This window comes from Trachurus japonicus, unplaced genomic scaffold (assembly GCF_045865225.1).
Source record: "Trachurus japonicus isolate A0001 unplaced genomic scaffold, Traja_1.0 AP029824.1".
NCBI classification, from domain to species: domain Eukaryota; kingdom Metazoa; phylum Chordata; class Actinopteri; order Carangiformes; family Carangidae; genus Trachurus; species Trachurus japonicus.
In genome coordinates, this window is record NW_028219957.1 from 23361 (window position 1) to 39046 (window position 15686).

At 44.1% G+C, this 15686-nt stretch overlaps 1 protein-coding gene and 1 long non-coding RNA gene across 2 annotated transcripts in view; both read left to right on the forward strand.

The window, feature by feature from the left end:
* Nucleotides 1-15686, forward strand: part of LOC146960933 (uncharacterized) — a 39252-nt gene that overhangs the window by 5653 nt on the left and 17913 nt on the right. The window lies entirely within an intron of this gene.
* LOC146960934 (uncharacterized) lies at nt 751-14210 on the forward strand. Its single transcript, XR_015035335.1, has 5 exons — nt 751-848; nt 6985-7055; nt 7259-7324; nt 13556-13664; nt 14133-14210. It is a non-coding gene; the product is annotated as an uncharacterized LOC146960934 (long non-coding RNA).

Below are 15686 nucleotides of genomic sequence, written 5' to 3' on the forward strand. Positions count from 1 at the left end.
TCCAAATGGTCCGGAGGGGCCTGAAGTGAAGGGACGAGTCCTGGCACCCAAGCGTCTCCAATCTGCCAGCAACAATTCTTCCCCAAACAAGAAGGTGAGTACACAGAAACTTGATAGTTCTCATAAAGCAGCAATTATGTAATTGACACCTGTTTTGGAAATGTTATTTAGTAAGAAATGCCTTTCAGATTATGTTAGTTCGGTTTTAATTCTTGATTCTGATCAGTAACGTCGGGTCAGCTGGTTCACATGAGATCAGGCTGCAGAGAGGAGGGAGGGGAGACTGAGCAACATGGAGGTGAATGAAGAAATAACATGTCGTTTTCTGATGATCAAACATTCAGGGAATGATCGAGGTGGAAATGGACGTTGTGTTAATGAGGGTTAACTTCAGGTTTGTGGGCTGAGCTTGTGCAGGTTTATTTAATTTGCTGTAAATGCTGCAATGATTGTATGCAAATGCCATGTGATTATGTTGAGAAAAAAACAGCAATGAGCCAGTCCTCCTTATTTTTCCTGATCAAATGCTTCATCCGTTTGTGTAAACTAGTCTGGTGTCTAGTCTAGTCCAGTTGACCTGATTTAAACATGTTTAATGTTGAGAGAGAATGTCTGATGTGAGTTTGGCACATCAGTTTGGCTATAGCTCACTCAACAGTTTCAATGTTCAAATGAATGTGAATGCAACATGGCAATTATTAAAGCTTGTTTAAAATTTATGTTATTATCTGGACATTATTACAGGAAAGATGACTGAGAAGAGGAGGAGGAGGAGGAGGAGGAGAAAGACTCCTGACCAGGATGCACTGGAACATGTTGTTCAAGGAGAGGATAAAGCCTTCCTAGAGGTAAGGTTTATTAACAAGTATAAAAGGTACATTTTTCATCCAATATATTAATGTTTGTTTCTCCTAGTGTAGTCACCTTAAAGGGATAGTTCAACATTTTGGTAAATTCGCACATTGCCATATTCCCTATAGTCATAGCTGTAGGTTCATTACCTTAATTGCTAGTGCATGTTCTGAAATCCACGGGCAGAGATGAGGCACACAGTACCTCCGTTTTTTTCTCAACTACACAATCCAACAACTCCAAAATGCTCTGGTGGACAAGTTGTGACCTGCACATTCTCCATGATATGAAATAATCAAGTAACATTACGACACAGAGTTGTTTACGAGGCAAATGCAGCCGAAACTTTATTCCAGACATGACTGCTGAGTGGAGGGATTTTAAAATGGAGGTGAAGCAGCCAGCCAAATACACATAGGTCATTAAACTGTTTTCCACTGTACTTAAAAATTGTCAAACTAACACATGAAATGTAACCATTAAGGAGAAATGTTAAGTTTAGTTTGACGTTTTGCATTAGTTCTGTCCGTGATGTCACGGGGTTGGTTGCCTGCGTTGGCTGACAGCCACAGACAGTGAAAGTGAAGGACATAGCTACAGACAGAGACGGTAAAACATGAAACTGTGGAGGCACTGGATTAGAAGAGACTCAGAGGAGACCTCTACTGTGTTGCTCCTTCTGTGAACTAGTTTTACAGTGTTAAAAACTAGAAAAAAACTTCTGTTTTCTTTAACTGCCACTAATAAGGAGCCGCCGCAGCAGCGGAGCTGTTAACAAGACTCCTCTGCTGATCTCGGTGTGATCATTTCTTACAGCATGTTTACATCCAGTCTGGAGACAGGAGACAGGCTGGACCCTCTGGTCCCACACCGAGGAGCCTTCACAACCTCACACACACACAGCAGCGATCTGATGGCATCTGATAACATCGGTAACAGTAATAGCGCCCATCACCATAAAATAAGAAGGGAAAATGACTTCAAAATCTCTGATCTCATCCTCCACACACCCAGCCCTCAGCAGAAGACTATTCAAACAATAAATATGTCTTACCTTTACTCCAGGTGTCCAAATCAGTCAGCAGCAGCAGTCATCCAGCTCCATTATTCCCTTTTACATCACGTTCCTCGCGGCCAGCGCGTTTCATTCATTTGCATTGTGTTGAAAAAAGTTTTTTTAGCAGCGGCAATAGCCGTGTTTCTTCAACCGGACCTGTGTTGTCCGGTTCCACCGCTTTGTTTTCTCCCGGTGCAACGTTACTTCCACACGGACACGGTCTGCGGTGTGTCGGACTGTCTGGTCCTCTGGACTGTGGTCTGGACTCGGTACCGACAGCGGAGAGGCTCCACCGTCTCCTCTGTCAGCCTCTCCTGTCAGGAGCTGAAGCTAAAGCTAACGTTAGCTGAAACTTTTTCTTTTCTTTTTTTCAACACAATGCAAATGAATGAAGCACCACGCTGGCTGCCATAGATGAGGAACGCTATGTAAACGGGAATAATCGGTGGATTATTAAACAGTTGGAGCTGGATGACTGCTGCTGCTGACTGATTTGGACACCTGGAGTAAAGGTAAGACATATTTATTGTTTGAATATGAAACATTCAGTTTGAATAATGTTGAATGTTGTTAACTACCTGACGCAGCACAGGACTGTGAGGACACAGTGTCCTGCAAGGACAGTCCCCTCCCCCACCTTTCATGTTGATCAGGCAGCAAACTGTGCTGTGTGTCAGATGTTCACCTGACACACCTGAATTATGAGGACACCTTTCTGACAAAGCCCTCATACTTCTGCTGAGGGCTGGGTGTGGAGGATGAGATCAGAGATTTTGAAGTCATTTTCCCTTCTTATTTTATGGTGATGGGCGCTATTACTGTTAATACCGATGTTATCAGATGCCATCAGATCGCTGCTGTGTGTGTGTGTGTGTGAGGTTGTGAAGGCTCCTCGGTGTGGGACCAGAGGGTCCAGTCTCTCTCCCCGCGGTGACCGATGCTTATCACGGTGTGAACGTGGGCCGGTCGGGGGAGGACGGGCTGAGGCAGAGAAACTGAAAACTGTCGGAGTAACGTCAGGTTGTTGTTGGTTGATCCGGTGAATGATCAACTTTCAGGGTTGATCAGAAGTTTCCTGTGGATCACATCCAGACTGGATGTAAACATGCTGTAGAAATGATCACACCGAGATCAGCAGAGGAGTCTTAACAGCTCCGCTGCTGCTGCGGCTCCTTATTAGTGGCAGTTAATGAAAACAGAGGTTTTTTTCTAGTTTTTAACACTGTAAAACTAGTTCACAGAAGGAGCAACACAGTAGAGGTCTCCTCTGAGTCTCTTCTAATCCAGTGCCTCCACAGTTTCATGTTTTACCGTCTCTGTCTGTAGCTATGTCCTTCACTTTCACTGTCTGTGGCTGTCAGCCAACCCAGGCAACCAACCCTGTGACGTCACGGACAGTCGAACGACAAGATGGCGGCGCACTAGCTAAAACATGCAATTTTTAACTCCCATTTTCTCCTAAATGCTTGTGTTTCATGTGTTAGTTTGCCTAATTTTAAGCACACTGGGAATCCATTTAATGAATTATGTTAAATTGGCTGGCTGCTTCATTTCCACTTTAAAAGTGCAAGTAGTTCATAGTATTTGCTTCATGTGTTGTAATGTCACATAATTATACATGATTATCTCATAGCCTGGTGAATGTGCAGGTCACAACTTGTCCACCAGAGCATTTTGGAGTTGTTAGATTGCGTATTTGAGGAAAGCGGAAGGTACCATGTACCTCGTCTCTGCCCCGCCGATCTCAAACCAGCTTGCAGAGACAAAGGTAACAAACCTACTCCTAAGACTATATGTGATACAGATTGTGGCAATAGGCAAATATTGAACTATCCCTTTAAAATTGTAGCCTGGTGTAAAAGTAAAGAATTAAGAAGTTAGTTTCTAATAAAAGTAGCTGAAAAAACACAAAGGCTATTAATACTAAGAGTAATTGATTCAATAAAGAATAGTTAATTGAAAGGCACATGGATATTGGAAACAGACCATAGAGCATCAAGAGGGGGAAGCACACGACACGTCATCCACTTGAGGATGAGGGTGGATGACGTGTGCTCTCATGTGACGTTAGCCAACCCCCTACCCCACATTCGCACACAGCGGTTCACATACTAACATCATTATCCTCATTATCTAAGAAGTTTTTTTAATCCACCAACACTTTCTGAAATATCAAAGGAAACCAATTCTGTAAAACAAAAAAAGAAGTAGTAAACCAGCCCCTGAAAATCTTAAAATGGCTCCGAACTGCTTGTGTAACTTCATCCAAGCCTCCTGCAATCACCACAATTGAAAGCATCACTTAGGGCGTTTTCACACCTGCAGTTGTTCCGATTCAGCAACTAAACCGATACAACTGTTGCGTTCTTTTTTCTGGGCCGTTTGTGTTCACATTGCATGATTCTAAAGCGGTACAGCGCTTTGCGCTGTGGAACAGCGCCATAGCAACGGCCCTAACAACACCCCATCAGCTGATCAGCAACAATGGCAACAATGAACCGCGGGATGACTTGCAGTAGTGAGGAGGTTCAATTTCTTATTAATATTTGGGCAGACGAGTATTTAGTTTAAGTTCAATTAAAAAAAATGCCCAAGCTGACTGGTTTATGGCTGGGGCGAGACCTTGAAGTATGCCTATAATGTGCTATAGCTACAAATGTAGTCTAATAGGCTACATTATTATTTATTATTATTATTATTATTATTATTATTATTATTAGCTAGTGACCAAGCGTGCTGTCCGCTGTCTCAGTGCTGACACGTGAATGAATGACAGAGCGTGTCACTGCCCGTGAGAGAGAGAGAGACAGAGAGAGAGAGAGGTGGTCAGGTTGTGTTGGTCAAGCTGTGTTTTCAGTTTCAGGTGTCATAGTTATGTCAGATGAATTGTCCTCTAACACAGCCATTCTCAACCTTGGGGTCCCTCCCGACCCCAGTTGATGTGGCTGGAGGGGGCGAATGAACGACATGTTTCTTGGCATGCATTGCTGACCTGGGCATTGTTTCTTAATAAATTAGAAAAACTTTTCTTGTCATTCCCCTTTTCCGTGCATGGTTGAAGGAGATTGGCTTGCATCCACGCTCCACTCGCTCCTGCGCCGACAGGTCCCCGCATGTCACATAAACCAGCCCGGGTGTGTGGACACCGCATCAACTCGCCAGCCGCATCTATTTAAACTCCGTCACTTTGTTTTGTTCTTTTGCCCTGATGAAAACCTCCAGGTCGGAATATTGGCCAAGGAGACAAAACTACAGCAGCCAATTATTTTTTTCAGTGCAGGGATCAAGAACTAAAAAGGCAAAAAAAAAAAACCCACCGCGGACAGCGCTGCGCTTTATCCATCATGCGTTCACACCGGCGTGTGTGTGTTTGTGTGTTGGGGCGGGGGGTCGCGGACAGCAGTGCATGTGAAATTGGGGGTCGCGACTCAAAAAGGTTGAGAACCACTGCTCTAACACCCTACAGTTTGACTCTTTTTTTCTTCTAGTAAACGGGCACCGTAGCATGACTAGTTATAGGGGTTGTTTGCGGAGCTCTGCCCGGTGCTGATCGCCGCGGGTCAGCTTGGAAAGGCTGGTGGACTCGTGGCTTGAGTTTGCGTCTTTCTTTTCTTTTGGCCACCGGCTTTCCTGTTTTAAGGCCAAGACGACACGCTGCTGATGCTCCATTATGTTTTTGGGGCAGTTGCCCGTGGTCCTCCGCCTCCGGTTGCCAGGTAACCAGTCAATTTGTTCCGATACATGTGTCGGTTGCGTTCTCACTACAAACGAACCGCTCCAGGGCTCGGATGGAAACGAGCCGAGACCGCCTCTCCCAAGCCATCTCGGCCCGCTTGTTTTGTTCCGCATCGAGCGCGATTGCTGTGTTCACATCTGACCAAACGAACCGATATATGACGTAAACGCTCCCTGTTTCGGAACAAATGGTCAGGTGTGAAAGCGCCCTTAGACTGTGTTTTTAGTCTAAGTCCTCACTGTTGCAGGAAAACCTAAAGCAGCAATCATTACAGTGTGTGGGGAACCTGTGTGCATTTAGCTATTCTTCCACCTGTGAGGACTTAGATTAAAATCAGCGTAAGTGACGATTTTCAAGTCAACTGCAAGTGGAGGGTTCAGGAGACTTGTGGCGCTTTTCGACTACACAGTCACGGCACGGCACAGCTGGGCTCAGTAAAGGTGCTCTTCCACTACAGCTGAGTTCTTCTAGTTCCTCCTCAGTGGGGGCGAGGTTGTCGCAAGGCCATCGTCTGCACCACAGCGTGGTTTTACACACAGCATCCTTTGACCCGGGTGAAGGAATAACAACAGTCTCGATACAGATCAGTGGGCGCTGTTGCCGCTCTTGGGTGTGATATTTAAAGCAGATATCAGTGGCACGGCCGTTTCGGCTAATGCTGTGTTCAAGGCAGGCTTTTGAAACCGTAAGTTACAGCTTCAAGTCACAACTACGACTTGGTAGCGTTCCAGGTAACCCGTAGCTCGTGTTTTTACCGTCCTGTTGTCTGTGAAAGTTCCCTATAACGGCCACTCGTAACTTCCGACCCGTGAACTCGTACCAGATCGAACTGGTATGACTTCACAGGAAGGAAAAACACAAAGTACGAGTTTCCTTGAACGCACCATGAGTTAGCAGCCCCCGCCCTTGTCAGGCATCAATTGGTCCTCGTGCTACGTCACCACATTCACGCGCATCCCTTGGCTGCACACACAGCCCTTCATGCCGTTCTCTCCCCTCATTGGATAACACTTGTATCCCACAAGGAAAATGTTCTCCTCGGGTTACAGCAGAGCAGAGTGACGGAGAGACTCGTGTTTAGGCTGAAATACTTCATGTAAGTGATTGCTGACGGAAAATAGGACTATTTAGGACTTATATTAACAAAAACATTCCACTGATATCTGCTTTAATGAATGAATATTGAACAGGTTCACAGCATTAGGTGTAGTAGATGGCCAGCCTGGTCATTGTAGGCATGTGTACATCTGCACATGACAAATTTTTCATGTCTTCTTTTACATGACCACTAAGTGATGGCGTGATGAGACAACACTATATTTCCTCTGTCCAATTTCAGGAACCCTGTGAAGCACCATGTGACCTGAAGGCTGAAGGCCAATGAAAGCGAGGCAGCATCAGAAAAGGCAAGTTGTGCTTTGTACCTTCACAGTTACTTGCTTTAATATGTTAGAAATGCTTTTGATCCTTCAGGTCTTTATTGTAGTACTGACATTTCTGCAGTAAACATGGCGGTGTCATTACTGATGATTTTTGGAATGAAAGAGTATTGTTTCTGCTTAAAGTAATCTCAGATTTGTTATTGTCATTCTCACACACACACATACAGGAAGCTGCTGGTGGAAGTGATGACCGGATGACGGGTCGGTTCCAATCCTGCAACATCGAAGGATAACTCTGTAAGTTGACTGTACTCTTGTGATGACATGCTTTTACATCCAATCATAAATCTGTTCTATGACAGTGCTCACGAGTCCATACACTGTTGAATGTTGTTAACTACCTGACACAGCGCAGGACTGTGAGGACACAGTGTCCTGCAAGGACAGTCCCCTCCCCCACCTTTCATGTTGATCAGGCAGCAAACTGTGCTGTGTGTCAGATGTTCACCTGACACACCTGAATTATGAGGACACCTTTCTGACAAAGCCCTCATACTTCACAGATTAGGATGCAGAGGTTGGTTATGGATTATATTAAAGATTATGTTAAAGCAGGGGTCTCCAACACGTTGCTCGCGAGCTACCAGTCGCTCACAGCCCCTTTGCCAGTAGCCAAAGGATTAAAGGGATAGTTCGGGTCTTTTGACATGAATCTATGTGGCGTCCCCATCACCAGTTACGTGCTGTGACAGTGACTTTCCCCGGACTGCGTCCCGTCAGCAGAGTTCCGGTCTGGTTTTGGTGTTGACTAATGCAGTCCGGCTAGGTGGCTGGGGTCACGAAAATAAAGCGTTTTGCTTCTCAAAACAATATGCGTTCAAAAGAGTGATACATTTGCATCACAAAACCGTTGTCCACGAAAAAGTCTGACCTCGCAATCGCTTGGTGCTATTTTCTCTCCCTCCGTATCACTGCGCGCTGCCGCCTGTAGACGGCTGTGTGTTTCCATCAGCTGTTTCACTGAGTTTACTGCTCGGATAGTTCACATAAACATATCTGATTATGACACAAGTGATGAAGCCATCCCTTGTTTTAGCACGGAGCCAAATGGAGACCTTAATGTACCTGATGTGATGCTGAACCTCGCCAGATGGAGTTAAAACGGGCAGAGAGAGAGAGAGGAAGGACAGGGAAGTGAAAAGCTGAAGTTGTTACCTTACATCGCCACAGTCTATGGTTGTGGCATATTACACGTGCATTGCGTCACTTGGTAGCGGATTCCACGGTTGCGTGTAGGGATGCACGATAACATTTTTTTGAAACCGATACCGATAACCGATAACTTTCTGCTTCCGAAGGCCGATACCGAGAACCGATAACATACTTGGAAGACTAGTGAGGACCTAACATATATCATGACATCAATACTATAAACAAACCAAAAACAGTTTTGACTCTTTAAATGAAGATATTCTATTAACAAGCCTTTCAAACACAGGGTTTCCCGCAGCGCTTTCCTGTTAAGGCGGCCGCCTTAACAACAATGAGCTGCTGCATAAACTAACGTCTTAAAAAAATTAAAAATGTAGCGATATTCGCCGCTGCCGCCGCCCTCCCCCCCCCCCCCCGTCGGACGAGCGCCTTCATTCATCTCCGCATCCTCTCACACACATACACACACCACAGAGAAGCGCGCATGCATAAAAGCAGCGCGCGTGGCGAAACTTAATCCGGCGCGCCGAACCCCCCCCCCCCCCCGTCAACAGGACAGACACCACCTTAACTAACACATTTTCTGGGGGAAACACTGAAACATTTGCTAAAAGATATCAGACAAAACTATTTGATATCTCAAATGAGCATCTATTTAAATAAGCTGCATTACTTATTGATATAAAAATGAAAGACTAGAACTGATGCAAATACTTTGCATTGTTTTATTTATTTATTTTACTCATTTAAAATAAATACAAAGTGGGAAAAGTGCATCCCACAAGTTAAAAAAGCCTGACTGGTTCCATACAAATTAATAACTTTTCAGAGAGGGGGAGAGACAGACAGACAGACAGAGTGTCTGTGTGAGAGGGGGTGGGGGGGTGCAGGGGTGTGTGTGTGTGTGTGTGGTTGAGGGGGAGAGAGAGGGAGAGTGTGTCTGTGTGTTTGTGTCCTGGTGGCTTCTTACAGTTAGCTTTATGTTGCTAGCGTCGTTAGCATCGTCCTCGTAGCTTTACAAACTCCGTCGGAGCGACGCTCATGTTTCAGGTGACTGACCAGGTTTGCTCGCGCTATTTTCCCTCCTCGTGGAGCTTCATTTGAACATTTATTACAGATATTCAGCGAACTGTCTTCTTTATTACCGCCCCACATTAGCGCCGTCATGTTCTGTGTTTACAAACCCAGTACGCACGCTGTGCTGCGTTCACGTGTTGACAGAAGTTCCCTGTTCCCGTTTTGCGAGCCGTTCTTCAGACCTTTTTATGTTCATATTTCTATGGTTTATGTGTAATAAGGGTAATTGGGACAAGTCAAGTCAAGTCAAGTCGGCAACTACCAAAATGATGACCGAGTTGACGAAATGAGAGACTATTCTGATTTCAGTCAGAAAATTGTTTTTCTGATTATAGGGAGGCCACCTGAACGCAGCATTCACTGCAGGCCGCAGGTCTCATGTAGGAGCAGAGCAGAGCGCTCTGAGTGAGAGCGCTTGGTAAAAAAAAAAAAAAAAGGACCCATACCGCAGTGCTGACAAAAAATATATAATAAATCTTATCGGGCCGATAAGTTATGATATCGGATTTATTGAAATGACGTCATAATTTCCTGATATCGGGCCGATAATTATCGGACCGATAACTATCGTGCATCCCTAGTTGCGTGTGTACGGAGTGTTTTTATTACACCACTCGTGTGGACGCGGAGCAAAACTCTGGTTTCAAAAATCCCCGGGCTCGTGTGGACTAGGCCTGAGTGGCAAATCAAATAGCAGTGGACACAGAGAAACCGGGTAAAACATGTAGTATCAAAACAAACTGTCAAACAATCCGTACACTACGTTGTGTGTTTTAATAAATCCTGTAACACACAGTGTGACCGCGGCACCGGCAGAGAGACAGACAGGCTCATTGTTAATATGCAGAGGGACGAGTTTACAGCTGTTACTCGCATCCCGACAGTGACTCCCGACACTTATGGTGTGTTCATTATAAGTCGGGAAAAAAAACGAGCTCCTCTCAGACCTCGCAATCACTTGGTGCTACTTTCTCTCCCATCGCATCACTGCACGCTGCCACCTGTAGACAGCTGTGCACGTTTCCATCAGCTGTTTCACTGCTGTTTCAATCATATCTGATTATGACACAAGTGATGAAGCCATCCCTTGTTTTAGCACAGAGCTAAAGGGAGAGCTTTATGAACCTCAATAGGCTATGTAATGCTGAACTTCGCCAGATGGAGTTAGAGCTATAGACTGTATAAAAGAGGTTAGAGCAGAAAGAGTGATGGGTGATTGTTGCAGCACAGTCCATGGTGGAAGATCAGACGGACAAACATACACAGACAGACAGCGTGCATCACCTGCACCGGACAGTGCTGCTGGAAAAAAATAAAAGAACAGAGGAGCCTCGCTAGTTCTCTCTCTTTAGCCTGGCGTTTGGCTGCCCTTTGTTTAAAAGAGTTCAACATGTGAAGATCTATAACCGCCATCTGACCACCGGTCAGCTGAGCCAGAGCACAGTGGAAATAATCGTCCTGATTGTCTGATAGTCTGTATACATTTGTCGGGCTGATCTTCCATCATGCACTGCGCTGCATTACTGATCATCACCTGGTCACCCTGTCTCTCACAGCTATTGACCCCTTGCACGTGACGTCACGTTCCACTCGGCAGTAGCTGCGGACGCCATGATAGACGGCAAAAGAACAGTGAACGTCAATGTAATTGAATGGCCGCGTTATAGTTTTGTGACATACCGGGGTTGTAGGGTTTCCCCTCCTTTTCCACTGAGCTGGTTCCAGTGCTGGTTCGGAGCCAGAGCCTGACTAGCATCGGTTCTTTGCTTTTCCACCGCTTAAAAACCGGTTATTGGTTCTTAAAACTGGTCTGAAGCACCAACTCCTTGCTGGTCTAGAGCTAAGAACCAGGGCTGGCCACTGGCGGCGGGGTTACCTGAGCAACAGGACCAGTGTGAAGATATACAGACACGTTATCGATGCCATTATAAGTTAGTTTATCTACAGTGTATAGTCGATGTAAACACAGTTGAAGCTAACTAGCTGAGCTACATGCTGTGGCTAACAACAGCTAACGCTCGTATTAAACATAGCACCGTCACAACGTAGTTGCCGCCGGCGGATCGCGGCGATTACAACGAAGACGGCTTCCTGTTTTCTTTTATTTTACAGCCGGGTTTAATCAGAGAATGATCACTAATTATACAGACGTCGGGTCAGGTCTTCAACACCCACAGGTCGGACCAGGTTTTAATTTCCAGGTCCGTTAACTAGGGCTGGGCGATAAAACGATAACGATATATATCGCGATATAACTTTACTCAATAGCAATATGAAACGTGGTCGATAGAAAGTCGATAGGTTTCATTCATTCATGTTTTGAAACAGCCAATGAAAACGAGAGTTGCGCCGTGCTGAACCAATGGCTGAGCCAACCAGGTTAGATTGACACAGCACAGCAAGACTGTACACAGCACAACAACACGTGGTAATGTTTGGGCTGCTGCAGCCTGGCCTCAGCAGCGGGGCATCGCCAGTAAAAAAAGAGAGAGAATGAGTGTTGCCTCGAAAGAAAAAATGGAGGAGAACTAGGACAAGTGACCGCGAAAAGACGTGGTACGTTATGTTTACATTAACCCCGATTGATGGAACTCTGATACAGTAGGTGTAAACAACACTAAACTTTAACCACGGAGACAGCAGGCAGTCGGAGCGGCTCGCCGTCACACATCAAAGGGAGCGCACTCACGGCGTAGCCGCTCTGCTGCTGCTGCTGCCGCTGCTGCTGCTGCTCACACCAGAGCGACACTGTTCAGCTGTGCCGACTTAAACACTGGTCACTTGCGAAGCAAGCGCTAACCGCGGCGATTTCTCTTCCTTTTTCTTTTTCAGCCGGGTTTAGGCTGAGAATGATCGCTAATTAGACGGGCCACGTCAGGTCCGGGTTTTAATTTTCACGTCCGTTTATAACTGTAGCAGCAGCAGAGAGATGGGGAGCCTGGCTCTAGTCTGACCTAACTCCTGTCTGATGTAATGTTAAAGAACGCCTGAACAGCGGAGTGATAATGTCTGTAAAAAGACCCAGTGCTGTTGTACTGTATATCAGCACTCATGTATGTCTCTTGTCCAATCAAATTATTTGGTTGAAACTAACTGTATATAATACCAGTTTTATTTATCTAAAACTGTTATTAGGCTACTCATTGCTTTTATATGTTAATCATTACATCTGAAATGTTCAATTTTTGACGAAAAATAAATATTTAAATCAGAAATAACCTTCTGATATCTTCAAATCTCACTTGTGAGTATGATGGAACATTTAGGCTTGACAAAAACAGTGACTTGAGTCCTATCGTGATATATATCGATATCGACTGATATGAAAAAAATTATCGTGATAGGATTTTTTCTCATATCGCCCAGCCCTACCGTTAACTGTAGTTAGCAGCAGCAAAGACAGCAGCAGCTGCTGTATGGGGAGTGTGGCACTGACTGACGTTATAGCTCCTTAGCAGTGGAAAAAGCACAGAAAACTGAGATATTCTACGGTGAATAACAAAAAAACAAACAGAATATTGCAACGGATGAGTAGATATTCTATTTAAAATAAGTGATAATGCTGTGAGGTTGTAGAGCCACATTGTAGGACGGCACCATACAGTCTATGGAGCAGTACATTATCACTGAGCACTTTCTGCCGTCCGTCATGGCGTCGCCTCTCGCATAACATTCTAATTGTGACGTAGCTGCAAGGGGTCAATAGCTGTGGGTCCAACTTTCACTCTTTTGAACGCATATTGTTTTAAGAAGCAAAACGCTTTATTTCCGTGACCCCAGCCAACTAGCCAACTAATCCTTTAACAGTCGGCTGACGCGAGACATGGACAACCGTCTCACATTGAAACTGCAGTATTTACCAGAAGCACCATAATTTCTTATTGTACATGCCCACGATAATATTGAGTCACTTTTCTTATCGTGACTTTTGGTATTACTGATACCGTTATGTCCCTATTATATTCTAGTTATTTAAAAATCAAGATATATTTGTTGTTCAGTTTTCATAGTTTTTAAGATGTTAAGTTTAACATTACAGACATGTGCTTAATCAATATATTATAGTGTAGTGACATGGTTAAAACTTTATATTCCACATTTCCAATTTTCCTTGTCCTGGTATGGAAATTGTCTATTATACCATTTTAACTGACTTTGTTCATGTCACAATTCAACACTAACACATTTCAGTTATGGATTCTTTTGGTTTAATATAAAGGTTTCTTTTTTCCTGCCTAGGATGGGGAGCACTAGATGATCATGTTTCCTCTGCTGATGAGAGGCTCGAAAAAAAGAGAGACAATGTGGACCCGCCATCGCCCCGCCACAACCCCGCCCCACTGAGGAGGTACTAGAAGAATTCAGCTGTAGTGGGAGAGGACGTTAGAGAGAGAGAGAGAGATTCCTGAGTGTTGATATCGAGTAGAAAATTTTAGTATTGTGTATTATAGAGGCTTAAATAGGCTACTATTTTCATGAAGAGTGGGAAACACAGATTTTACGAACGTAAAGAGTTAATGTTACAGTGTAGCTCTCTGCCATTTTCAATTTCCAAAAGTAGCTCTCAGAGGAAAAAAGGTTGGAGACCCCTGGTATAAATTCAACAAATGAGTGAGACTGATAAAAGTAACAAAGTTGTATGCAGCATTTTGTTCATTTTCTGAATTGGTAGGATGTAAATACAGCCCTGGAATATACTGTATAAAGTAAATATGCCGTAGTGTTTTGGTAAATTATACCAAAAATAACATGTCAGAAGTACAGACCTGCAACAACAATGATATTTATTTTTTGCATCAAATATGCTTTTCTGTAGATGAATTGGACCTAGAGCTGGACGAAGGTGAGCAGGATGATGGAGATGACGAAGACGAGGAAGACAGTCAAGCTGAGGGAGATGATGACAGCATCGGGGACAATGAAGGCGATGGAGAAGATGAAGGTGGTAGAGACAGCGAAGGTGGTCCTCACAAAGAAAGGTTTTTTCCTGGTAGTTTGTATGTGTGATTATACAACAAGTATGAATACTTATTTTTATAATTTTAGAAACGTTATGTTACTCATGAAAATAAATCACAAACTTAATCAACCTCCTGTAGAGTGCTCCTTTCAAGTGCCAAACTCAAATTTTAGAACAATTAAATACCCATTTTTTAGTGTATATACAGCCCCGTTTTAGCCCAGTGGCTGTTCCCTTCTGTATGTGCAGGTCAAAGAGACACTAGTTGTGACCGCGGTGAAAATAAAATATGGCCTGGGGCTGAATATTTCGTTGGATGAAACAGAAGATACCTCTATGTTTCTCTCTCTCTCTCTGACTTTTGGGCTTTTAAATAATCTGGAGTAATCGCAGTGTTTGGCTTTCCCCATCAGCTGTGTTGGCGACATGGTATTGGTTTAGTTTGGGAAAGTCTGTCAGGGACCAAGACTGTGATAAAACATTAACGTCGGCTCAGAGTTCACTCATCTGGGACTAGAAAATCCTTTCTGTTGCTAGGTCGTTACTAAGGGTCGGATTATTTGCTGTAGAGGTGAACTATGTTCCATTACACATAGGAGTCTACTGACGTGACTGATTGTGTTTCAGGTATTAGTCGGACTGAGAAGGGGAGAAAAAGCCAGCACACTCTCTATATCCCTTTGGCGATTCTTTATTGCAGGACAGGCAAGCACAGACATTTCGACCAAAGTCTTTTTCAATGTCTCCCCTTCTCAGTCGGCTGCTGTAGTCGTGCATCTCCTTAAGATTTATCGCTTCTTGCGTCTTCCTGTATTAGTTGTACCCCATGTATTTCCCTGGAAACGGTCAGTGCACTCGCAAAAAACATTCAAATTTGAGAGCAAATTGTCCATCAAAATGAATATATTTTGATGATACATTCTATTTAGTTGGTAATGGTTGTATTTCGCAATATAACCCTCTCAGGTAATATTGCTTAAGTGTGTGTGTGGCTGATGTCCAGTTAAACCAGTGTGGTCCTCACAATGTTTTTTTCTTGATTTTGTGTGTGTATGTGTGTGAATGGGTAATGTCCAGTTAAACCAGCGTGGTCCTCACAAACAATGTTTTTTTCTTGATTTTGTGTGTGTATGTGTGTGAATGGGTAATGTCCAGTTAAACCAGTGTGGTCCTCACAAACAATGTTTTTTCCTGATTGTGTATGTGTATGGGTAATGTCCAGTTAAACCAGTGTGGTCCTCACAAACAATGTTTTTTTCTTGATTTTGTGTGTGTATGTGTGTGAATGGGTAATGTCCAGTTAAACCAGTGTGGTCCTCACAAACAATGTTTTTTTCTTGATTTTGTGTGTGTATGTGTGTGAATGGGTAATGTCCAGTTAAACCAGTGTGGTCCTCACAAACAATGTTT